General features: G+C 47.4%; 1 protein-coding gene across 2 annotated transcripts in view; it reads right to left on the minus strand.

Annotated features, from left to right (window-relative positions):
* The window catches only part of LIFR (LIF receptor subunit alpha), a 611,573-nt gene that overhangs the window by 67,498 nt on the left and 518,951 nt on the right, over positions 1-25,124 (minus strand). The gene's annotated exons all lie outside the window — the stretch shown is intronic.

The following is a 25,124-nucleotide window of genomic DNA, read 5'->3' on the forward strand; positions in this document are numbered from 1 at the left end:
AATTGAAAAGTACGTGAAGATCAGAAAAGGATATATGCTGCGGGTCAGGTTAGCAATTTCTGGCTGATGTCCACAGTTCATGGTGGCTTCGGTACATCTTTTAGGTCACAATTCAGGTCCAGTTTAATTTTTGAGGTGATGACAGCATCCGTATGAAGAAAATAAGTCAGGGATATGTATCTAAGCTTCAAACTAAAAGCTGCTGGGCCCACGTCAGCAATGTTGTGTTTATTTGACGGACCCAACAGATTGATGATAAAATGAAAATTTTAAAAATCAGTGAAGCTCACTGTGGTCTCCAGCTGGAGAAGCATATGTCCCCATGCAATCTCTTGGGCCTGTGTACAGTGACTTAACAAAGATGGTCTTGACTGCAGAGCACTCTGAGTTGGAATTCAAGAGCTGGTACATTCCCAAGCAGACGTTTTACAGAAGGTGTGTTGCAGAAGGTATGTTTGGTCGGTCTCTTTGGTTCTCAGGTCAGTCTCATTGTGGTCATGACATATGGAGCTATCCAGGCACAATGACATTATTGATTTCCCAAGAACACTGTTACATCAGAAGTGTAGACAATGGCAGGTGAGAAGCATGTGTTTAAAGTGGAAGCATTGGGGTGGTAGCTCCAGCAAAAAACTGGATTCTAGATCAAAAGCATGGAGCTTATCAGGCAACCACAGCGATCTGTGGAGTGTGAAAAGAATCATGTGAATACAGATGCAGATTTTCGCATTTAGCAAGTCATGCCAGGATTTGTTTTTGACTGATATAGATTTCTTATGTGACCCCAGCCCCAGGATTGATTGTGTTCTGGGTAATTTTATTCACAATGTTGTTTCTCAAGCAGAAGTATTTGCTGGATGATTATAGTTTGTTTTCTGGTGGAGGATGATGCGATGTACATTTGCTTGACGTGCAGTTGCTTTTATGATGAAGGATTTACAGTTGATATTTTTAAATGTGAGCTTTATTAAGTGATGACAGTTTCTCTTTTCTTAGGTAATATATTGAAGATGTGCTTGGCATCTGAAGATTGGACAAGGTCATTCTCACTTACTGATTCTCAAACTCTTTTTATCCAAGCTTTCCAGAATAGTTAAGTGCTTTGCTATTTTTTTGAGGTCGTTCTACCAAAAGCACTTGTACATCCTGCTTATTTTGGAGAGTTCAGAGGTTTTAGAATATTTGTTCAAAATCTTCTTGGGAGACACTAGCAGTATAAGAACTACTACAGTTTTACATTGGTTTATGGATTAAATGTACAACATGTCAATCTATTATATTGTAATATATTATATTGTCATGATGCTGCCTATAAAACAAGCAAGCCTAACCTCAGAACAGAAAAATGGATCAGAAACAGAAATTATTTAAAAACAAAACATACTCGTTGACAGTTGTGCATGAATTATTGCCCAGTATACACAATTCTTGCTTTAACAAGTATTACATCTTGTATGGAGGAGTCATTCATTTAAGTGTTCAAACATTCTGTAATTTAGACGAAGTGGTGGGGGAATCCTATCAGGGCCGGTTCTAGGCTCATGGTGGCCCTGTGCAGGGAGCGTAGGTGGGGGCCCCGGAAGAGGGGGTCCGGACGGGGCGGAGCTCAGGAAGGTGTTTTAATAATACTCTCCAGAAAAATCGTTAGATGATTGACCAGTACCTGCGGCTGCTCCTACCCGCCAAACAAGCCAGGATCCACAATGAAAAAATCCAACATCTGTAGATATGAAGTTTGTGTGCTGCCAACATAGTCAGATCCAAGAACGAAGACCAAGCTGCTTATGTGCCATGGGCAGAAATAAAAATGTCAATCCTTGCTTGAAGTGGTGTCTGGTGTATTTGCACTTGGTGTGTAACTTGTCACTCGCTGTGCGACACTAGAAATATTTATGCCAGGACATCAAGGCAGGCTCTGGTGATGCTCATGCCACTATAACTTTGAATGCCTGATGTGCACCCAGCAATACCCCTTCTACATTTGTGGGATCCAGTAAAGATCTGTGTTCTCTACTAAACTGTTGTCTTGTATTGTCAGTGGCTCTTATTGCACAGCTTTTCTCCAGTGGTTCTACAGCCTGACCGCAGGTCCTTGCTCTTCTTGGTGTTAATTCTTAGCGGAGCCATGTAACCTGATTTCTTATATTTATTTTTCCTCATCTTCATTGCTTGATTTTTGCTCGCAAGAATGTGTCAAATGTTACTCATAACGACACTGAAATTATGAACATGTCACACATAGCAATCTGAAACCTTGGCAGCTATGGATGGCACATGTCATCATGTAATTTGCTGACTGCCTAACTTGGTTAGTCCCCCCCACTTCTTTTTATAGGACTTGTGCCCACTGCCCTGCCACTCACCAAAGATCCTTTCCTCCCCTTGTGACAACTGTTTAGCTCTTACCTTCCTCAGGCTCCAGTATGCCACAGTGGTGGCAAGGACTCTACCGAAGGGGCTGGTTCTGCTGCAGTCTGCAGCAAATCGCCCAGCACTGCCACTGCCCTAGACTTGACTCATAACTGCCAAGATTTCAGATTGGTATGTGTGACATTTTCATAATTTTAGTGTAATCATGAGTAACATTTCAATGACTATGAATGACAGTTTCCCCCGAGCAAAATCAAGCAATGAAGGCGAGGGAAACATATAAATATCAGAAATTACTCCCATTTGAGCAAAGAGAAACTCTGACAGCTGCAAAACACCAGAAAGGAAGGGAACTTAGATGTGCCAGCAGTGGTGGAGAGAAGCAGCGCCATATCTTATGAACATGGTACTAAGCGGCAAATTCACATGCCGAAATGTAGCATTAAACAAACATTGCTAATGCCTCGCTCCGCCATTCTGAAAATGTAGGGATGCACCGTATTCACAAGAATGCGGTGCACCCCTGTGTTTCCCCTGGCGCTGGTGCTAAATCTAGCTGCCTAGCGCCAAAGCAGGCAAACATGCGCCATTGTGCAAGGGTGTCTACATTGGTGGGATTCAATGTCTTTTTATGTGCAGGAAGGTGTCCCTTCCTACACATAAACAAATCGTGATTTGTAACTTCATTACGCAGCATACATAGAAGTTGCAAATTGTCATTTTCTTTAAATGATTCATGGTGTTTTGCTGTTTCTATATGTGTTGCACAATGCAGTGTGAAATGAGGTCTAATTTACTAGATGGCTTTAAGCCAAGCTCAGTGGTTTAATGCCACCTCAACTAAGGGTTTATCGTCACAGGAATGTTGGAAAAAGTGACATTCCTGGGGCCATAAGGGCTTGTAAATATGCCCCTATGTTCCTTTCTCCCTTTGATTCAGCGTTTGTTACGTCAAAAATTGGTCATTTTTCCCCTTTGTACATGTTTCTGTCCCGGAAAACGTTTAATCTTGCAAATGTGTACTTGCCCAGATACCTCCCTGCTGCCAAAGCCATGACTGCTTTATTGCTATGCCATTCTCAGTGCTACATCCACTCACAGGCGCGTTCTGCACCCCCACCACCTAACACCGTCCCCTCCCGTCCCCTCAGCTTGCCTTCCCAGGTCTCTCCACCAGTCGTTATTTCTCGTAGTGGTCTCGGAGCGCCAGGCGCTAATATTGTTCAATGTATTCGACAATGCTAATTTAACATTCACAGCCCAACAGTACAGCAAGCCTCCCCTCGGAAGTCCCCTTTTAAACCAAGGTGCAGGTTGAAATTCGCCTCAAATTTATTTTTCTCTAACACGGTTTATCAAGGCAGCTCTGCAGTGTTGCACTGGGAGAAAAATAGACCCAGACCTGAAAATAAAAAGCCACACAGTCCATCATCTTCCGCATAATCTGCAGATTTTAACAAAAAAAAATTCTTGCTTAAATGATTCAAAAGCTACTAAAATGTTGCAGCGTAGTGCAATGCCCTTTACAAAGCAGGACTGGCCACCTTCCTCTTGCTTATTGCTATATTTGGGTACTAAACTGGTACTAATGAGGTGCAACCAATGCCTAGACAGTGTTACCAATTTTAAAAACTAAAGAAGTAATGAAGTAATACTATTACAAAATGTGCCGCATAAAGCTTTATAATTCTCCTTGCCGCAGAATTTACTCAACCTTGCCGCATAATTTGGCCCTCTCCTGCCACCCACACAATTTAAGTGGCCCTGCCTATAGGCCAGTCCGATCTTGCAGCTATGAACTATTGACTCAAGTTCTGCCTCGGGTAAAATTGTGAGACCCCCCCAGCGTACCCTTAATCAATATGCTGGTGGTAAATTACAAAATTGTCACTGTAGCCAACTGTGCACATTATACGCGATTGAGTACACTAAAATAAAAACCCGTTGAACAGCACTTGGGCTTAATGCTTGAAACTAGAATACAGAAGATTAGGCCCTCGAGGACTCACAGTAGCTGCATGGTACTGACTACAGAGAAGTGTTGGTACTCTAATTACTACTGCACCTCTGCCGAGAAGTGCAGGTACTCTCACTTGCAGAGAGCACTCTGTACCTGCTCATTTAAAGCACTGCTTGTGCAGGTATCCCGAGGTGTCTGCCTCGTTGACTGCCCCCCTGTAGGCGTCTGCCCGCACCCAGGACCGAACCTTCCCAGCTCCCTTCACACACCCCTGCCGCCCTCTGCGCAAGTTCCGCTCTTGAGGAGGCAGGGTACTTTTCCTCCACCTTCCCAGAGCACAAGTCCAGATTTTTTACCCCACTATCAATAGGCTGGTGGCACTTACTTGGGCAGAGTCCGGAGGATTGTGGCGGTGGCACCATAGCTGCCAAGGGTTCAGATTGCTATGAGTGACGTTTTCATAATTTCAGTGTAATTATGAGTGACATTCAACAACTATGGGTGACACTTTTTTTCGCAAGCAAAATCAAGCAACGGAGGCAAGGAAACCACATATCAGAAATTACACTCATGAGCCCTCTAAAAGTAAATTAATTGAGTGACACAACTTTGCAGACAGACTAGTGACTGCTGAGTTTAGTGTGCCCTCGATCTCTGCCATGAATCGGAGCACTGCACGCATCAGATCTCGGCCTGTGTGCAGAAGGCCTCAAATTGTCCAGTAGTTAGTGCGCTGCCTTTTGCCTGCAGGCCTTTACTGTCTGTGTAGGTTAGTTCTGTGTGTAGCAGAGACAGCATCACCTGGGTGATGCTGTATGCATGCAGGAGACTTGCATTGTATAGCTGTGTGTAGCAGGCCTTAGTAGATAGCATGCCTCTGGCCTTATCTGTCAGACTCGTCCTACATGCAGCTGGATGTCTGCAGCCTACATACAGTGCGCCCCGGCCTCAAACTGTTTGTGTGCAGCATGTCTCAGATTTGGCATCAAAGCCTATGGCTCAGACTTTGCATGCACAGACCCCTGTCTGACTGTTAGCTCCAGTTTTATGATTTTATTGCTCAGCAGGCCTCCTAGTGCAGCAGGCCTCATAGTGTTTAAAGTTTAGCATTCTGAGTTTTTCTCCAAGTTACACGTTAATTTATCTTTGCCGTTTTCTATAGTGCACACAGTCACAAGACCATATGGGTATCAAAGCGCATTATATAACTCTAGGCACTCACTTCAAATGAATATGCAGCTGTATTCCATACACGCGACGCCGGCAGCCTCCATACTTTTTAAATTGTGCAAAGACCACCTCACTGACAATAAATACATGTAATTCTGTCCAGCTATTCAGCATTTCCTGAATTAAAATGTCTTTACATGACCAAGGATCACATTTCATTCAGAGAAGCACGTCTCTTAAGATAATACATTCAGCAGTTTGGAGAACAAACCTGGGGCCTGCACTGGACTGCTGATCATGGTTTTGTGTTTCTGTACTAATAACTTTCAATGGATGCAGCTCAGCAAGGTCATTGCAGCTGCTCTTGTTTGCGATGCTAGCACTTTTCAGGTGAGCAGGAGCGTAAACTGACATTCCATGTTTTTGTTTTCCCATTGAAATAATTTGACACACCATACCTCATTGTCGTGAAGCTAACATCATTCCTCAGGGCACAAATCATTTCTCGGCACTGGCACTGGGTCAGACATAGCATTAATCCGGAACACGTGTCCCTGTGCAACCAGACACTCCAAGCATTGCTTTACACACCGTCTCTCAAGGCAGTGGCTGCAGGCTCAATTGGGCAGCTACTGCGCGCTGTGACAATTCGGGATTGCCGGCCGCCTCATAACATTTACCCTCCAGGCTGCAAGGGTGCAAGTTTCTGTTTACCGCTCGCCTCCAGTGATAGTCGTGCTGAGGGCTGCGCAGCCGTGCTCAAGAAAGGCGAGGCGTGATGACGCATCATTGCTGCAGTGCTACATTTCAGCGCGAGGGCTGGCCAAGTATGCCAGGGCCGTCATTAGTAGCGCTTTGGCGCGCAACAAGATTGACGGCCCTGGGGCGATCCTCGTCGTGGCGGCCAGTGGGGTTTGGCGGCCCTGTGCAGGTGCACACTTTGCACATGCCTAGGGCCGATCCTATCGCCCGACGCCCGAACAATGTTGTTTTTATTGATGGGCAAGAAGATTTATTGTCTATTTTGTCCGACGGACACGTAGACATTAAATCACGTGAATAAAATAGGCTGTGGGCACTCTAGGGCTCACAGCCAATCATAATAGCTTGCAGAGAGCCTTTGGAGCCCTCTGATTGGCTAGCAGCCCATGACTTCACTGGGCTCTAGCCAGTGATTGGCTGGGGAGTGAAACGTCAATACTCTCAGCAAGCAGTTGAACTTCGGGACCGCCGCGAACGAGGTCATTACATTTGAGGTAAAATTAAAGCACTGCTAAAGCGCCTGCCATAGAACTGCTAGTGTTATTTTTCCCTGCTTGCATACAGATTGTACTGGAATATTGGAATACAACTTTAATGTCTGCCTGCTGATGGACCATCGCTAATGCAGCGTCATTGTGGCTGCAGAAAGCACAGGCTCATCCCTGCTCTTGCCGACTGCGCATGTTTCTATTGGTATACAGAGTGGATTAAAAGCCCCTTTCATACCAGACGTCTGACACTGATTGGGCAATTTCTCTCACAAATGAGCGATATCTTTCCCATTTATGTGAGAAAATGCTCAATTGGCCAGTGCCTATTTTTTGGGATTAGTTTAGAAGGGGCAGGGCAGGGTGGCGGCGGGGAGCCGGGGTGGGCCGGGGTGGGGCTGGGGTTGGCGGTGTACGGGGGGGGGAGGGGTAGGGCGGCTTAGCTGGAGCGAAGAGGAGGACGAGGGTGGTGCGGGGGACGGCTGGGGGGATTGGGACTGGGCGGGCAGTGGCGTGCAGCGGCAGGGACCCGGCACACCAGCAGTACCGTTTTTCTTGCAGGGGGAAAGCCGGCGCGGGGTAGCCGACTTGGTAAGACTTGGGGCGGCCCAGCTACACCAAGGAGAAGGGTGGGCGGAGCTTCCTGCGGCGAGCCTGGAGGCCACGAGGGATCACGGCGAGGCTGGCTCAAGAAGGCCCCCGGCGGGCTCGCCGGCCCCCGCACCCACAGGGCCCCAGCGGCTTGGGGACCAGCAGAGATCCTGGAGCACCAGCAAAGAGGACTTTTATATTTTGAGCGGGGGCAGAGGCGAAAGGAGGGCCTCCGGCAGGTTTCAGTCGGCGCCGCCACCGGCGCGCCGGAAGTATTGGTGGGGAGGTGTTGAGTTGACGGAAGGAGAGGATGACAGTCCGGAGGAAGGGGAATGGAGGGATGGGCCGGGCGGACGGGGGTCCGGTAACGGTGTCAGTTCTTTTTTGCAGGTGTCACGGGGCCTGGGTGCTGCGGCGGCCCGGACACAGTTGGGAGACAGGTCGGCGCCGGAAAGGAGCGACGAGGGGATACTTTGGCTACAGGTAAAGGCAAGGAGGCGCCGCGGATGGTGTCGGTAGGGGTGGGGGGGGAGGGAAGGTGGGGGGGATGACCGGCTATGCAAAGGGAGGTATGTGGTGGATCGGCGTGTGGGGACGGATGTGGCTGCGCTGGCGCCTGGAGGGAAGGATGCAGGGGGTGCTGGGGGGGTGGGCCCGGCGGCAGGCAAGGTGGCAAAGCCAGAGGCCGAGGGGAGTGCGGGCAGCGCAGCAGCGGATGACGGGGGGCGACGAAGCCTGAGAGTAAGGAACTGAAGTTTAAGCGGCTCACGTACATGGGGGTCACAAAGCCGCTAGGGGCGCATTTGATGGCGGCTACTAAGGAGAGGATATGGAAGGGAGAGTATGTGGAGTTGTTAAAATTGTTGCACAGCGAGGTTCAGTTAAAGGAAGGGTCGAAAGTGGAGGAGTATGAGCTGCAGAAGCGCCCGAGGGTGCCTCTGACAATAGAGAATTGGACGGCGGCGTTTTTGATTTTCGCGAGTGTATATTGTGATTAATTCCCGGATAGGTCGGTGTCCCTTTTTAAGTACATGGACGTCATACGGAAGGCGCAGATCACAGGGGGGTGGGGGGTAGAGGGGGGGCGGGGTTTGCGCGGGTCCAATACGACGAGGAGTTCAAGGCAAGGATGGCGTGGGATCCGGAGGCGAAGTGGGGCTAGTTGGATTGCGATCTTTGGCAGCACACGATGGGCTTGGCGGGGTCGGGCAAGACTATTTTTACCGCCAGCGGGCTCCCGATCATATATCAGCCCTTTCAAGGGCGCCCCACCCGAGGGCTGCGGATCGTCTGCAGACTGGGTTTCGGGACGGGTTTCGGTTGGGATACGAGGGTCCTCGGGTGCGGCGTTGGGCGAACAACTTGCGGTCGGCGCGGGAGCACCCGGATGTGGTACAGAGTAAGCTGGACAAGGAAGTGCAGGAAGGCCGCATGACGGGGCCTTTTGGGGACTGGCCGATGGCCGAACTGATAGTGTCCCCCATAGGCGTGGTGCCCAAGAAGGAGGCGGGGTAGTTCCGCCTTATACAGCATTTGTCATGGCCGGACGGCGGGTCAGTGAATGACTATATCAACGAGAGCGAGGCCACGGTGGTGTATTCCTCGGTGGAGGCGGTAATGGCTTTGGTGGTGGCGGAGGGAAGAGGTGCAGTAATGGCCAAGTGCGACATCAAGTCGGCTTTCCGGTTGCTGCCGGTTCACCCAGACGACTGGTGCCTGCAGGGGATCCAGTTTCACGGCCGCTGGTATGTGGACAAGGCGCTGCCGATGGGCTGCTCGATGTCCTGAGCGCTTTTTGAATGTTTTAGCACGTTCCTGCAGTGGTTTTTTACGGAACGCACGGGTCACCAAGGAGTCACGCACTACCTGGATGACTTTTTCTTGGTCGGGGCCTGTTATGGCTGGATTTTCTGTTTAGATGGGATCAGCCCCCAGGGGCCCCTATGACCCAGCCAAAACGTACTCACCTTCCCTCCTCAGATCGTATTCACAATGGATAGGTTTACAGATATATATACAGGTCGCACCTAAGGATGGGGAATGATAATATACATATATAGGAATTTTCTACAATATCTTATTCACATCAGTTGGTCTCGCGGCCACCCCGACCCAGACCGGTCTACCCTAGGGCAGATATTGCGCACAATCCGGTGCGACTACACATGGGCCTGCAGAACCCAATGCTCCCGTTTCCAAACGACCAACAATCCTGTCGATCTACACGCTAGTTCGACCCCCTAGCGCCCTCACTTATTCAAGCCACAATCCTGTGGGTATCGGCACTGGTAGTCCTCCCCAGTGTTCTCACTAACGCCGTATATCAACGACGACCACATTCCTATGAACAGTTATCGGGACCAAATCTCAGTTACCTACCCGGGGTAAAACTATAATAATAATAACTTTGAATATAGTTCCAAATCGTATAGTGTACTCCCTGCTCTTGACATCACAGGTCCACTCACTCCCTCTTTATTTGATCACCATTTACCTGATCGGGATTTCTCATCCGTTCACATAAACAACTCTCAACTAGGAATGCAGTTTACCAGGATTGAACATGAACACCAGGTACACAATAATTCTATAAGAATTAGGGTATTTATTAACAATAGACACCGATCACATTACTATGCAACAGACATTCTGCAAAGAAAAGGTAAAGATTAGAGTGCACATTCTATTAAAGTTTAGACAGAGGTCACCTTATTAGTGGGAAGTCTGGACTCGGCAGTCATCTAGGTTCCCTTCTCGTCTCTGTATCCTGGCTCTCCTTGCAGTCACACCCCAGCCGTCACAAGTACACGTCTGCACCGCTAGGCTCAACCTCGTCTGCTTCCCTTCAGGACACCGGAACCTTGCTGATTATTAGCTACCGTCTCTCTCTCTCTCTCTGTCAGTGCGCTCCGCGCTGCTTCTCGTTCAGTCTTTCTCAGAGAGTTTCGGTCTTAAATCTTTCTCCGACTTCAAAGATGGCGACTTGTCCACCATGAGATGAATAATGGCAGAGATGCTAACGGCTAGATGCCGCCTACGGACTAACTGACAAACTGACTAACACCTTCGCTAATATCAAAGCCCGTTCCTTCATGGAAATTCACGGCCAGTAACCTGCCGCCCACCAAATTCTTGTACCTCCCCGTACCAAGGACACTTTCCCAGCCGGCCGGCCTGAAGTTGTGTCTTCGGAGTGGAGAAAAATACATTCCTTCGATAAGGGTCAGCCTGAACCGGTTCTCTCCAAGCGAACAACAGCTTGAAACTAAAACATTACACTTCACCTAGAAAGCCTTCTCGAGCTACCGGGCAGAAAGCAAAATGGAGTCTGTCTCGTTTAAGGCCTACAGAGCCCACAATATGCATAGCTCCATAGATAATAGCCCAGCATGTTAGTAAATGAGCAAATCATAACTAATACTTATATATCTATCCCCTAACTTAAATTCATAAGCCTTACTTTAAGGAAAATGGTACGAAAATGCCCTAATATATGTAAGAAAGGGTCCCTGTCTATCGGCCTAATCCCTATGCTATGGGGGTGATAGGCTGGAGTCACTCTCCATCATTCTCCTTCTCCAAAGAGCTAGCAAAAAGGCAGCCATTACAGGGCCCCAGACTCCACGAACTGCCAGGTGGCACTGGACAGGTTTCAGGAGATCATGGAGGACCTTGGGGTGCCGTTGACGCCAGAGAAGACAGTGGGGCCAGGCACGGCGCTGTCATTTTTGGGTATTGAGATTGACTCAAGGTTGATGGAGGCACAGCTGCTGGCGGACAAGCAGCAACAGATGCTGGGGCTGCTGGAGGTGATGGTGGCCAGACAAAAGGTGACAGTGTTGGAGGTGCAAGTGCTGTTGGGACATCTCAACTTCGCGTGCAGGGTGGTGCGGGTTGGAAGGACGTTCTGTAGAGGGTTAGGCAGGGCATTGGCTGGGCGGCGGCCTCCACACCATCATGTGCGCGTGTCGGCGGTGGTTCGGGAGGATTTGCGGATGTGGCGGTTTTTCCTGAACCAGTTCAACGGAGTGCCCTTACAGCGGGACGAGGACTTGGTTTGGGACGTGCAGACCTTCTCGGATGTGGCGGGCAGCGAGGGTTTCGGTCTCTACTGGAACGGAAAGTGGTGCGCAGAGAGGTGGCCCCCAGAGTGGTCAGGGGGCGCAAGGAGCCTTGCCTTCCTCGAGCTTTTTCCATTGATGGTGGCGATCTGGCTGTGGGGCGAAGTGCTGGCACATCGACGGGTGACTTTCAATATGGACAACATGGCGGTGGTGCAAGTGGTGAATCGCCAGTCCGCCAGAGATGAGCAAGTGTTGAAACTGCTGAGAGTGTTTGTGTTGGGCTGTTTGCGCCATGACATTGCTTTTCGCGCGGTGCATGTCCCAGGAAATGACAATGACATTGCGGACGCTCTGTCTCGTTCGCAGTGGGGGAGATTCCGTGGGTTAGCAGAGGACGCGGAACAGGACCCGACACCAATGCCGACGCGGATGTGGGACATAGGCAACACCGGATGTTGCAGCTGGTTCTAGGATCCTTGGCAAAGTCAACCAGAACAGCGTATGTGGCAGCCTGGGGGGAGTTTGTGGCGGCCGCGGTGCATTGGCGGCCACCGGGCAGGGACAGACAGGCGGATGTGGTACAGTTCCTGCTGGACCTGATTGGCAGGGGTTTGTCGAGAGTAACAATAGCGGATATGCTGGCGGGGATAAGTTTCATGGGGAAGCTGTTTTGGGGATACGCCCCGTCCGCAGGTGAACTGGGGACTAGGATGTTGGAGGGTTGGGCACGGGAATGCGCGCGGGAGGGGGCTGGGGGGGGCGGTGCGGCGGGCGGTGTCGGAGGAGCTGTTGGGCAGAGTGGTGGGAATGCTGCCGCGAGTGTGCAGGGACAGAAGGGAGGCGTGTCTGTTCGCGACTCTGATGGTGTGGATGTTTGCGGGGGCATTCCGGGTATCTGAGCTGTTGGGTTCCAAGGCCGGACGGGGTGTGGAGTGGTCGGAGGTGCAAGTGGAACGGGTGGGGGTGCGCCTGTGGTTGCGTAAGTCCAAGACGGATCAGAGGGGTGTCGGGGCTTGAGTGGTCCTGCAAGGGGGAGAGGAAGGAAGGGAGTGCCCGGTGCAGTGGGGCAGGAAATGGAGGGGTGAAGGCAAGGCGATGGTTTGGTGTTTCAGCACGTGAATGGAAAAGGAGCAACTGGGTCACAGCTGTTGGGAGTGTTTCGGAAGACCTTGGCCAGACTGGGAGTGAATGGAAGCCAATTTGGCACGCACTCTTTTCGGATAGGGGCGGTGTACGAGGCACATCGATGGGGGTGCGGGAGGAGGGCCATCATGCGCTTGGGGAGGTGATCCTCGGATTGTTATCGCCGGTATATGTGCAGCGCAGACCCAGCAGGAGCGCGCGAGTTGGAGTTGGGGGGACAGTGTTGATTGCCATTTGTTTCTCATTTCAGGTTCGGTGGCGGGCCCCACGTCCCGGGACATGTTGGTCTGGATTGTGGGACATTCCTTTGTGAAGAGGGCGAAGTTGCAGGCCCAGGATAGTTATTTCGGGGAAAACCTCGGTTTCAATCCGGCTTTGTTTCAGGTGGTTTGGTCAGGGAGGGGGGGCATGAGTTGGAAGGAGTTGGTCACAACATTAAAAGGATTGGTGTGCGGGGGCGTTGCCCGGACGTGTTGGTCCTCCACTTGGGGGAGAACGACCTCGTGATGAGAGTCGGGTTTGGTGTTGATGAGAGCGATGCGGCGGGATTTGGCTGAGCTGCGCAGGTGTTGGGCAGGTTGTGCGGTGGTATGGACCGAGCTGGTGCCGCGTAGAGTGTGGCGGGGGCGGTGAAGGCAAGGCGGAAATTAAATGTGGAGATGGTGCGCTTCTGTCGGCATTTGGGCTTTGCGCGCATATGGCACAGAGACATCAAGTACGATGCGCCGGAGATGTTCAGGGGGGACGGGGTACACCTCTCCCTCATTGGAATGGATTTATATCTGTTGGAACTTCGGAAAGTGTTGGCGAAGTTGTTGGGTGTTTGCCGGGAGTAAGGGGTCTTCATGGACAGGGGATGGGAGTGGGGGAGTGGTGGGGGGGCAGGGAAAGGGGGGGCGGTGTAATCACATACCCCACTTTACCTGGGTGGCGGAGTTGTTTTGATGTTGGCCAAGTTTGGCTGGAGTTCGGTTCTTTATCCTTATTTTTGGGGATTTGGGGAATGGGAACGGGGAAAGGGTAAACAGTTTTGGAGTTACATTAGAAGGTACTTAGTTACAGTTGCAAGAAGGCAGATAGGTCTGTAGGTCTTGGCAGGTTTTGGAGTTAGGATGTAGGGGAGAAAATTGGATACTATGAGGATGTAATTGAATTGTATATTTGTATATTCAGGGTGGGGGGATTGTATCATGTGGGGATCGTAGGGGTGGGGGAGAGAAAAACCTAAGGGGTCAGGTAACTCTATGTTTAGAGAGGTTTTAGTTTTGTGAGGCGGTTGCCAGTTTTAATGTATGTGATGTGCACCTGTTTCAAATAAAGCGGCCTTTTACACACACAAAATGGTAGTCGGTCTTGAGTGCCCCCTTCATCCCTCCCAAAGTAGGTGGAGGCGGGAGCGAAGAAAAGCATGCAGTGATATCGAGCGCGATCTACATTGGCATAAAATTAAATGCTGGCATGTGCTTATGTGGTCAGAAGGGCGCTGCCTGACTGAGTATAAAGGGGAGCAACTGTCACAGTGAGCCACACATTGTTTTACTTAATTTAGCAACTTCAGCCGCGCCGTGCTCCAAGTGTAGCAGAGAATGTCTAAGGCGGGTCACAGGGAGACCTGATGTACCTCTAGCAGCCACTTCGTTTTTCTCTTTAAAGACTACAATGATCGCCTTAATATTGTATTGGCGTCTGCCAGAATAATGTCCCCTCTGCGGGGTCTGCATAAGTTCACATATATTTCTTGTGTAGCTGCCAACAGTGCTACACTTAGAAATAAATGAATGTGTCCTTGTAGTAATGTAACTGGCGCTCCTAAAGCGCTCCAATACGTTCAGGTAGAGTTTATGCTATTAAACTGCATTTCTAATAAAAGAATGACTTTTTGTGCACTCTCAGTGAGTCTCAAGGTCATATGCAAGCTCAGTCATGTCTTAAAATAACTCGAGCAGGAATATTAGAAACAAGTGAAATCGGGAGGCGGTGAGGGAGATATGAAGGGTACTAGCATTAAAGAAGAAGAAGAGAAAATGCTGATTTCAAGTCTTGCAGGAGTTCAAATCTGGTGGTGTGTTCATTTGAAATGTGCTACTTTATAAAATAGATATGCAGAGCTCTGCCAATGAACACAACTAGATCAGTCTGACTGACTGAGCATGTGTTAAACAGGGGGCCTGGGCCTCTATGAATAGCTCTGCAATGCACTTCAGATCTGCCTCAAATAGCTCTGCAAATGCACGTTCACGTTATATTATTTAATCATAGTCCAGGATTCTTTTGGTCATTGTATCTCTACAGTCTTACTTGAATCATATGTTTGTGATGACTGGCCGTTATTTGTGATATGTCTGCATGCTCTGGGATAGTCCAGTATTCTGAATAGGTGTGGCTTGTTGGCGACAGATGTTCAGTAATAGTGATCGTGAGTTAAGTAAGTACTGGTTGCAATTAGTTGTGACATTGTGAAACATCCTGCTTGAGTGCAGAGTTTATTTACAGTAGTTATCTGCTATTTGGGATGTGGCCGAATTCTTGACAGTCCGGAACTATTTAGATACTCTGGGTCCTTGCTTGATAAATTTAAAAAAATAGCTTCCATGCTTAAATTGTGTGATCTTAGGCAAATATTTTATTTGAACCAAACTAACTTTTTCTTTTTAATGAAGGCTCCCTGCTTCCTATTTTTACTGATTTTTTCAGATAAATATAGACAGCCGGAGCCCTTATGTTTGATGTGGGACGGGTCACTTATCTCTTGGCACTGTACCAGGGATTGGCTGGTACTTATAGTCCAGACTGCAGCTAGAAAGTCAGTAGAGCTGAAAGTAGAGATCCAAAGACTTGAGGTACAGCTAAAGGCCTTCATTTCACCAGCGGATCTTAAAAAAGGGCTTAGAGGAACTAAACCAACAAATGAAAGAATTTGAGGCTGGCTTGAAACAAAGCAAATTTAATAAACTGAAAAAAGACAAAGACCGCTTCACTCCTGAGAGAGCCTACCCTTACACTCGAGCGGATTATGTCATGAAAGACAACATGAGTGATACAGATAGTGTTAACTCAGATGGCAGTAACTCAAGTAACAAGTCGGGAGGCTTCCAGCAAAAAAAGCAAAGAGGCGGCTTTCGTCAACAAAGAGCCCAATTTCCACGTCAAAGAGGTTGGCGTGGTTTTCAAGGTCCTCAATTTAACCCTTATCAACCTCCTTTTCAATTCCCGCAATATCAGTTTGTCCCACCTCAAATGGGACAAATGTACCCCCAGTGGGTTCCAGACCAAACCAGTGTACCCCAAAATCATCAACCTTTTTTATCTTGGGGCCAGGGATCCCGCAGAGGGCGGAACAGGAAGGGCAACAACGTGAATTGGCAACCCACAGAGGAGTCAGACCCACGTGTAGTAACGAGGAGCATGGCAGCCAATCAGGCGTCAACAAGCCACAGGGGGACCTAGTTATCAATATAACCCCTTGGCCTCTCACGGATCTGCAGAGGGAGGTACTGAATAAAGGCCTGGGTTATGTCCCTACCAATAGACCAGACATTTTCCTATTACATAAGGAAATGCAGGAGTTCATAAGGACTATAAAGTTGCGGGCATTCTTTAAAGACAAGGATCTACCCACAGAGACCTCTGACACTGGCCTAAAACCCAAGTCAACATTTACACCATTAGACAACCAGCTTCCTGTTGAAGTACTGGCCTTTGAAAAAGCCATGATGCAGGAATTGAAAGGTCTAGAAACCAGACAAAAGGTCTTTCAGAACATGAGCAGAACAGAAAATGAGGCCATTAAAGAATTGAGGATGAACAAAAACCTTGTTATAAAACCAGCAGACAAGGGTGGTGCAGTGGTTATCCAAACAACCACAGCCTATGACAAGGAATGCAGACGGCTTCTTTCTGATAACAGGAACTACCAAATACTTACGGAAGATCCCACTGAATCTTTAAGAGTCCAGATATGTAGTATGGTGGAAGAGGCACTTGCACATGACTGGATTACTAAAAAGGAGTCTGAGTTCCTGACACAAGGGAACCCTCGCATCCCTTACTTCTATACTATTCCTAAGGTGCACAAGAACCTGGAGAACCCCCCTGGTCGCCCCATAGTTTCTGGAATCTCATCCATCTTGGAACCATTATCCAAGTTTGCGGATGCTTTCTTGAGGCCACTTGTACAGGCTACTAACACCTATTTACATGATACCAAAGCAGTACTACAACTGTTGAATAATCAAACCTTTGATCCAACTTCACAGATGCTGCTAAGCCTGGATGTGGAGAGCCTCTATACGAGTCTCCCCCACAATGAGACCATTCAAATCATTGAGGAGGTACTGCATTCTACGAATTGGGAATACCACACTCCACGGAATGTAGTGATGGAGTGCATCTCCTTGGCACTCATGAAAAACTTTTTCGAATATGAGGGCACTCTTTTCTGGCAGAAGCATGGGACCAGTATGGGCAGCACATTTGCCCCAAGTCTGGCTGGACTGTATGTCCACCATTTGGAATCTACGAAAATCTTGCACCCAGACAATCCTTACAGGGCGAGGATTCGCACCTGGCGAAGGTACATTGATGATATCCTGGTCATCTGGGATGGAGATGTAACCATGATAACTGAATTCATCGACTGGCTGAACAATCAAAATGCCTTTTTGAAATTCACTTACCAGGCATCTAATACTAACATGGTTTTCTTAGATCTGAACATCTACCATGAAGCCGGCATGTTAAAAACGGAAACACATTTTAAACCAACGGCAAGGAACTGTCTCCTCAGATTTGACAGCTTTCACCCTCGTCATCTGAGAGAGAACCTTCCCTATGGACAGTTCCTACGCCTCCGGCGGAACTGTAGTGATGTGGCTAGATACAAAATTCAGGCCAAGGATCTTAGTGCAAAACTAAGACAGAGGAAATATCCGGAAACTGTGATCAAGAAAGCTTTTACAAGAGCACGAAATAATAACTGTGACGCCCTTCTGGAGGACAATCCACGTAGGGAGGATGCCGCAAACAGGACGGTTTGTGTTACCACATACAGTCCGGTCAGCAACCAAGTGACAAAACTGGTCCATAAACATTGGCGCACTTTAACGAGTGGTGGCTTGACTCTGGAGAAACCTCTCTTTGCACACAGAAGGGGTAGGAACCTAAGAGATATACTCGTTCATACGAGACCACCCCCTCCTATCAAGGATCAGACGAGGTTGCAAGGCGTACATGGGCACTACCCGTGTGGCAACTGTAATAACTGCCACCTCACAAAGAAGAGCCAGAATCTAACCTTTACCAATGGGACAACATGGGAACAACGTGCATTTACGAACTGCAACAGTAAAAATGTAGTTTACCTAATTACCTGCCCATGTGGAAAGGAATATGTGGGGATGACCACCAGACCTGTAAGGGTCAGGTTAAATGAACACAAAAGCAACATCAGGTGTAAGAAACTAACGACTAAGATGTCAACCCACTATATTGAACATCAACACTGTGTGAATGAGCTACAGTGGACAATAATTGAACAACTGCCCTCAGAGACAGGTCTCCTAGAAAAAGAGCAACGGTGGGTGTTTCGGTTGGGAACCGACACCACTGGGCTGAACGATTCCATTCCATGGAATCTTCTCAGATAAAACTCAATCTGACTATCCATCACAATTTGTTGTTGTATACGTGTGGTTACAATCAACAAATGTATTTGCGGGGTTCATCTGGGTTAATACACCAGTACAAGGAGGTACTACCTAATTGTGATTGAGGAAGCATCCCTTTTGGTAGGGACCAGTTTTCATGAATTTTCCCTCTTCACAACCTAGTTCTACAAAAGAATCACCGTCTGTTGAGTCTAAACTTGGAGGCAGTCCATCTAATTGCTGGTCCGAATACACTTTTTAAAAAGTAGTTAAATTCACCACTGCTGTCATGGTTGCTTATTTCATTTTCCTTGGTCTTTAGCTAAAAAATTGCCTTATAAATGCGCATATCTTATCACCCAAATACTTGTTCTTGTGCATTTATAGTGAAAGCGCCATTTAACAACAGGCGTTTACCTGCAAAGCCGACTGCTCCTTATCTAAACAGAGTGTCTCCGTCGACGCATGCGCGGCAGCTTCGCCTACCGCGCATGCGTTTCTCTGGAGCGGTAATGCGCATGCGCGACAGAGTAGCGAAGGGCGCTAGCGCATCACCGGACGCTCGGAGGTTGTTATCTCCGTATTTGGGCATTCCCCGGGTTGCATTACTCAATTAATCATCATTAATTACTCACAGGCACAATATATATAAGGACCTTGATTCCTTCGTAGCTCACTTCATCGGAGCCGCGTTGAGGGAAGGCAGGCGATTAGCAGTTGCAGTAACCGTGAGTTATAGACCACTGAGAGAAGCAGTTGTTCACTGTACTTTTGGCGCATAGATGGCAAAGTCTTCCTACTGAACCCCTGATATTGATTTCTTAGGTTTTCTGATTAGAAAGGAAGGATTCCCCAATATACGCTAAAGGCTCATGAAGTCCTGTATTTGGGAACTTTAAGTAAGAACTTATTCCATTCTGTTCTGCTCTCCTTCTATCTGAGCAGAGAGTAATTTTGGTGTTGTGTGTGTGTATGTTTGTAGTGTCCTTTTCTTTTTCTTTTTCCTTTCCAGGGTCCAATTATTTTTTGGTTCGACCTGATGTTTTTTCAGAGAAGCATGATTCTTCTCCTTCAACCTGTGAACTATAGATCTGTATGTTTATCTATGATTTTGTCTCCACAGGTTCTTACGCCAATTGGGCGCAACGACACTCACAAAACATTTAACATTGTGAGGAACATTACACATTGTGGTAATTTTTTATTTACACTTTTACATTTTACATGTGAGTAAGGGGAGGGTAAGTGCATTAACCCTTGTCCTGAAGAAGGGGGCTTTGACCTCCGAAACATGTTGACTTTTAAGATAGTGGTCTGATACCCTAACACGTATCTATCAAGACCACGCCCTGCACTTTTATTTTAATAATACCAGCCGGGGATTTAATAAAGTTTTTTTCTCCCACGTGCCAGGTATTTTTTAACCACTCACTTTTTCACCTCACCTCACTCACACTTTTGTAATAAACACACAACCCCACACATAGTCCACTTCAAGTGCTCCTGCGTATCCGCGAGTCGTAGCACGCCGCATCCCGTAGAGGGGTGCGAAGGCCCCGATGATGAAGCATGACACCAAGGGGCCTGTTGGTGTGTGAGGGGCATTTAAACAACACTGTGTGTTCCCCATCACTCTAGGGATCACTATCACTTTGAGTGGATTCCACTTTGTTTATTCGTATGACTAGGGAGACTGAATCCACTGACTCTCTCTCTCCCCCCTCCTGTTAAAATTTGTTTATAGACAGCGTGCAGCTGTGGGAGTCCCCTTCCCTTTTCCTTCGGACCTACACACATACCCTTTCACACACAACCACTCTATTTCTTTGAAAAAACCTTCCTGCTCTCCTCATCTGTCAACATGGAGGATGAACATGGACTGACTTTTAGTGAGGATGATATTGACCGCATTCTAGCAGATGATAAACCTTTTGAAGGCCTCAGCAGTAGCGACCCAGGGCCTGCAGTAGCCGATTGGGATGAGCTGATGAACACCCGCAAAATCCAAATCAGGACAGCCCTTCATGGCTTACTGATGAGGGAATATTTGAGAAACAAGATGGCCCCGCAAGGTTTACTGGTCAAAACTGAACCATTTATTTTCCAGGACGACCTTGTTTTTAAAAAGGCATGGTCACTTATCTCTTGGCACTGTACCAGGGATTGGCTGGTACTTATAGTCCAGACTGCAGCTAGAAAGTCAGTAGAGCTGAAAGTAGAGATCCAAAGACTTGAGGTACAGCTAAAGGCCTTCATTTCACCAGCGGATCTTAAAAAGGGCTTAGAGGAACTAAACCAACAAATGAAAGAATTTGAGGCTGGCTTGAAACAAAGCAAATTTAATAAACTGAAAAAAGACAAAGACCGCTTCACTCCTGAGAGAGCCTACCCTTACACTTGAGCAGATTATGTCATGAAAGACAACATGAGTGATACAGATAGTGTTAACTCAGATGGCAGTAACTCAAGTAACAAGTCGGGAGGCTTCCAGCAAAAAAAGCAAAGAGGCGGCTTTCGTCAACAAAGAGCCCAATTTCCACGTCAAAGAGGTCGGCGTGGTTTTCAAGGTCCTCAATTTAACCCTTATCAACCTCCTTTTCAATTCCCGCAATATCAGTTTGTCCCACCTCAAATGGGACAAATGTACCCCCAGTGGGTTCCAGACCAAACCAGTGTACCCCAAAATCATCAACCTTTTTTATCTTGGGGCCAGGGATCCCGCAGAGGGCGGAACAGGAAGGGCAACAACGTGAATTGGCAACCCACAGAGGAGTCAGACCCACGTGTAGTAACGAGGAGCATGGCAGCCAATCAGGCGTCAACAAGCCACAGGGGGACCTAGTTATCAATATAACCCCTTGGCCCCTCACGGATCTGCAGAGGGAGGTACTGAATAAAGGCCTGGGTTATGTCCCTACCAATAGACCAGACATTTTCCTATTACATAAGGAAATGCAGGAGTTCATAAGGACTATAAAGTTGCGGGCATTCTTTAAAGACAAGGATCTACCCACAGAGACCTCTGACACTGGCCTAAAACCCAAGTCAACATTTACACCATTAGACAACCAGCTTCCTGTTGAAGTACTGGCCTTTGAAAAAGCCATGATGCAGGAATTGAAAGGTCTAGAAACCAGACAAAAGGTCTTTCAGAACATGAGCAGAACAGAAAATGAGGCCATTAAAGAATTGAGGATGAACAAAAACCTTGTTATAAAACCAGCAGACAAGGGTGGTGCAGTGGTTATCCAAACAACCACAGCCTATGACAAGGAATGCAGACGGCTTCTTTCTGATAACAGGAACTACCAAATACTTACGGAAGATCCCACTGAATCTTTAAGAGTCCAGATATGTAGTATGGTGGAAGAGGCACTTGCACATGACTGGATTACTAAAAAGGAGTCTGAGTTCCTGACACAAGGGAACCCTCGCATCCCTTACTTCTATACTATTCCTAAGGTGCACAAGAACCTGGAGAACCCCCCTGGTCGCCCCATAGTTTCTGGAATCTCATCCATCTTGGAACCATTATCCAAGTTTGCGGATGCTTTCTTGAGGCCACTTGTACAGGCTACTAACACCTATTTACGTGATACCAAAGCAGTACTACAACTGTTGAATAATCAAACCTTTGATCCAACTTCACAGATGCTGCTAAGCCTGGATGTGGAGAGCCTCTATACGAGTCTCCCCCACGATGAGACCATTCAAATCATTGAGGAGGTACTGCATTCTACGAATTGGGAATACCACACTCCACAGAATGTAGTGATGGAGTGCATCTCCTTGGCACTCATGAAAAACTTTTTCGAATATGAGGGCACTCTTTTCTGGCAGAAGCATGGGACCAGTATGGGCAGCACATTTGCCCCAAGTCTGGCTGGACTGTATGTCCACCATTTGGAATCTACGAAAATCTTGCACCCAGACAATCCTTACAGGGCGAGGATTCGCACCTGGCGAAGGTACATTGATGATATCCTGGTCATCTGGGATGGAGATGTAACCATGATAACTGAATTCATCGACTGGCTGAGCAATCAAAATGCCTTTTTGAAATTCACTTACCAGGCATCTAATACTAACATGGTTTTCTTAGATCTGAAAATCTACCATGAAGCCGGCATGTTAAAAACGGAAACACATTTTAAACCAACGGCAAGGAACTGTCTCCTCAGATTTGACAGCTTTCACCCTCGTCATCTGAGAGAGAACCTTCCCTATGGACAGTTCCTACGCCTCCGGCGGAACTGTAGTGATGTGGCTAGATACAAAATTCAGGCCAAGGATCTTAGTGCAAAACTAAGACAGAGGAAATATCCGGAAACTGTGATCAAGAAAGCTTTTACAAGAGCACGAAATAATAACCGTGACGCCCTTCTGGAGGACAATCCACGTAGGGAGGATGCCGCAAACAGGACGGTTTGTGTTACCACATACAGTCCGGTCAGCAACCAAGTGACAAAACTGGTCCATAAACATTGGCGCACTTTAACGAGTGGTGGCTTGACTCTGGAGAAACCTCTCTTTGCACACAGAAGGGGTAGGAACCTAAGAGATATACTCGTTCATACGAGACCACCCCCTCCTATCAAGGATCAGACGAGGTTGCAAGGCGTACATGGGCACTACCCGTGTGGCAACTGTAATAACTGCCACCTCACAAAGAAGAGCCAGAATCTAACCTTTACCAATGGGACAACATGGGAACAACGTGCATTTACGAACTGCAACAGTAAAAATGTAGTTTACCTAATTACCTGCCCATGTGGAAAGGAATATGTGGGGATGACCACCAGACCTGTAAGGGTCAGGTTAAATGAACACAAAAGCAACATCAGGTGTAAGAAACTAACGACTAAGATGTCAACCCACTATATTGAACATCAACACTGTGTGAATGAGCTACAGTGGACAATAATTGAACAACTGCCCTCAGAGACAGGTCTCCTAGAAAAAGAGCAACGGTGGGTGTTTCGGTTGGGAACCGACACCACTGGGCTGAACGATTCCATTCCATGGAATCTTCTCAGATAAAACTCAATCTGACTATCCATCACAATTTGTTGTTGTATACGTGTGGTTACAATCAACAAATGTATTTGCGGGGTTCATCTGGGTTAATACACCAGTACAAGGAGGTACTACCTAATTGTGATTGAGGAAGCATCCCTTTTGGTAGGGACCAGTTTTCATGAATTTTCCCTCTTCACAACCTAGTTCTACAAAAGAATCACCGTCTGTTGAGTCTAAACTTGGAGGCAGTCCATCTAATTGCTGGTCCGAATACACTTTTTAAAAAGTAGTTAAATTCACCACTGCTGTCATGGTTGCTTATTTCATTTTCCTTGGTCTTTAGCTAAAAAATTGCCTTATAAATGCGCATATCTTATCACCCAAATACTTGTTCTTGTGCATTTATAGTGAAAGCGCCATTTAACAACAGGCGTTTACCTGCAAAGCCGACTGCTCCTTATCTAAACAGAGTGTCTCCGTCGACGCATGCGCGGCAGCTTCGCCTACCGCGCATGCGTTTCTCTGGAGCGGTAATGCGCATGCGCGACAGAGTAGCGAGAGGCGCTAGCGCATCACCGGACGCTCGGAGGTTGTTATCTCCATATTTGGGCATTCCCCGGGTTGCATTATTCAATTAATCATCATTAATTACTCACAGGCACAATATATATAAGGACCTTGATTCCTTCGTAGCTCACTTCATCGGAGCCGCGTTGAGGGAAGGCAGGCGATTAGCAGTTGCAGTAACCGTGAGTTATAGACCACTGAGAGAAGCAGTTGTTCACTGTACTTTTGGCGCATAGATGGCAAAGTCTTCCTACTGAACCCCTGATATTGATTTCTTAGGTTTTCTGATTAGAAAGGAAGGATTCCCCAATATACGCTAAAGGCTCATGAAGTCCTGTATTTGGGAACTTTAAGTAAGAACTTATTCCATTCTGTTTTGCTCTCCTTCTATCTGAGCAGAGAGTAATTTTGGTGTTGTGTGTGTGTATGTTTGTAGTGTCCTTTTCTTTTTCTTTTTCCTTTCCAGGGTCCAATTATTTTTTGGTTCGACCTGATGTTTTTTCAGAGAAGCATGATTCTTCTCCTTCAACCTGTGAACTATAGATCTGTATGTTTATCTATGATTTTGTCTCCACAGGTTCTTACGCCAATTGGGCGCAACGACACTCACAAAACATTTAACATTGTGAGGAACATTACACATTGTGGTAATTTTTTATTTACACTTTTACATTTTACATGTGAGTAAGGGGAGGGTAAGTGCATTAACCCTTGTCCTGAAGAAGGGGGCTTTGACCTCCGAAACATGTTGACTTTTAAGATAGTGGTCTGATACCCTAACACGTATCTATCAAGACCACGCCCTGCACTTTTATTTTAATAATACCAGCCGGGGATTTAATAAAGTTTTTTTCTCCCACGTGCCAGGTATTTTTTAACCACTCACTTTTTCACCTCACCTCACTCACACTTTTGTAATAAACACACACCCCCACACATAGTCCACTTCAAGTGCTCCTGCGTATCCGTGAGTCGTAGCACGCCGCATCCCGTAGAGGGGTGCGAAGGCCCCGATGATGAAGCATGACACCAAGGGGCCTGTTGGTGTGTGAGGGGCATTTAAACAACACTGTGTGTTCCCCATCACTCTAGGGATCACTATCACTTTGAGTGGATTCCACTTTGTTTATTCATATGCAAGCTCAGTCATGTCTTAAAATAACTCGAGCAGGAATATTAGAAACAAGTGAAATCGGGAGGCGGTGAGGGAGATATGAAGGGTACTAGCATTAAAGAAGAAGAAGAGAAAATGCTGATTTCAAGTCTTGCAGGAGTTCAAATCTGGTGGTGTGTTCATTTGAAATGTGCTACTTTATAAAATAGATATGCAGAGCTCTGCCAATGA

This window comes from Lissotriton vulgaris, chromosome 3_1, assembly GCF_964263255.1.
Source record: "Lissotriton vulgaris chromosome 3_1, aLisVul1.2, whole genome shotgun sequence".
In the NCBI taxonomy this organism is placed as follows: domain Eukaryota; kingdom Metazoa; phylum Chordata; class Amphibia; order Caudata; family Salamandridae; genus Lissotriton; species Lissotriton vulgaris.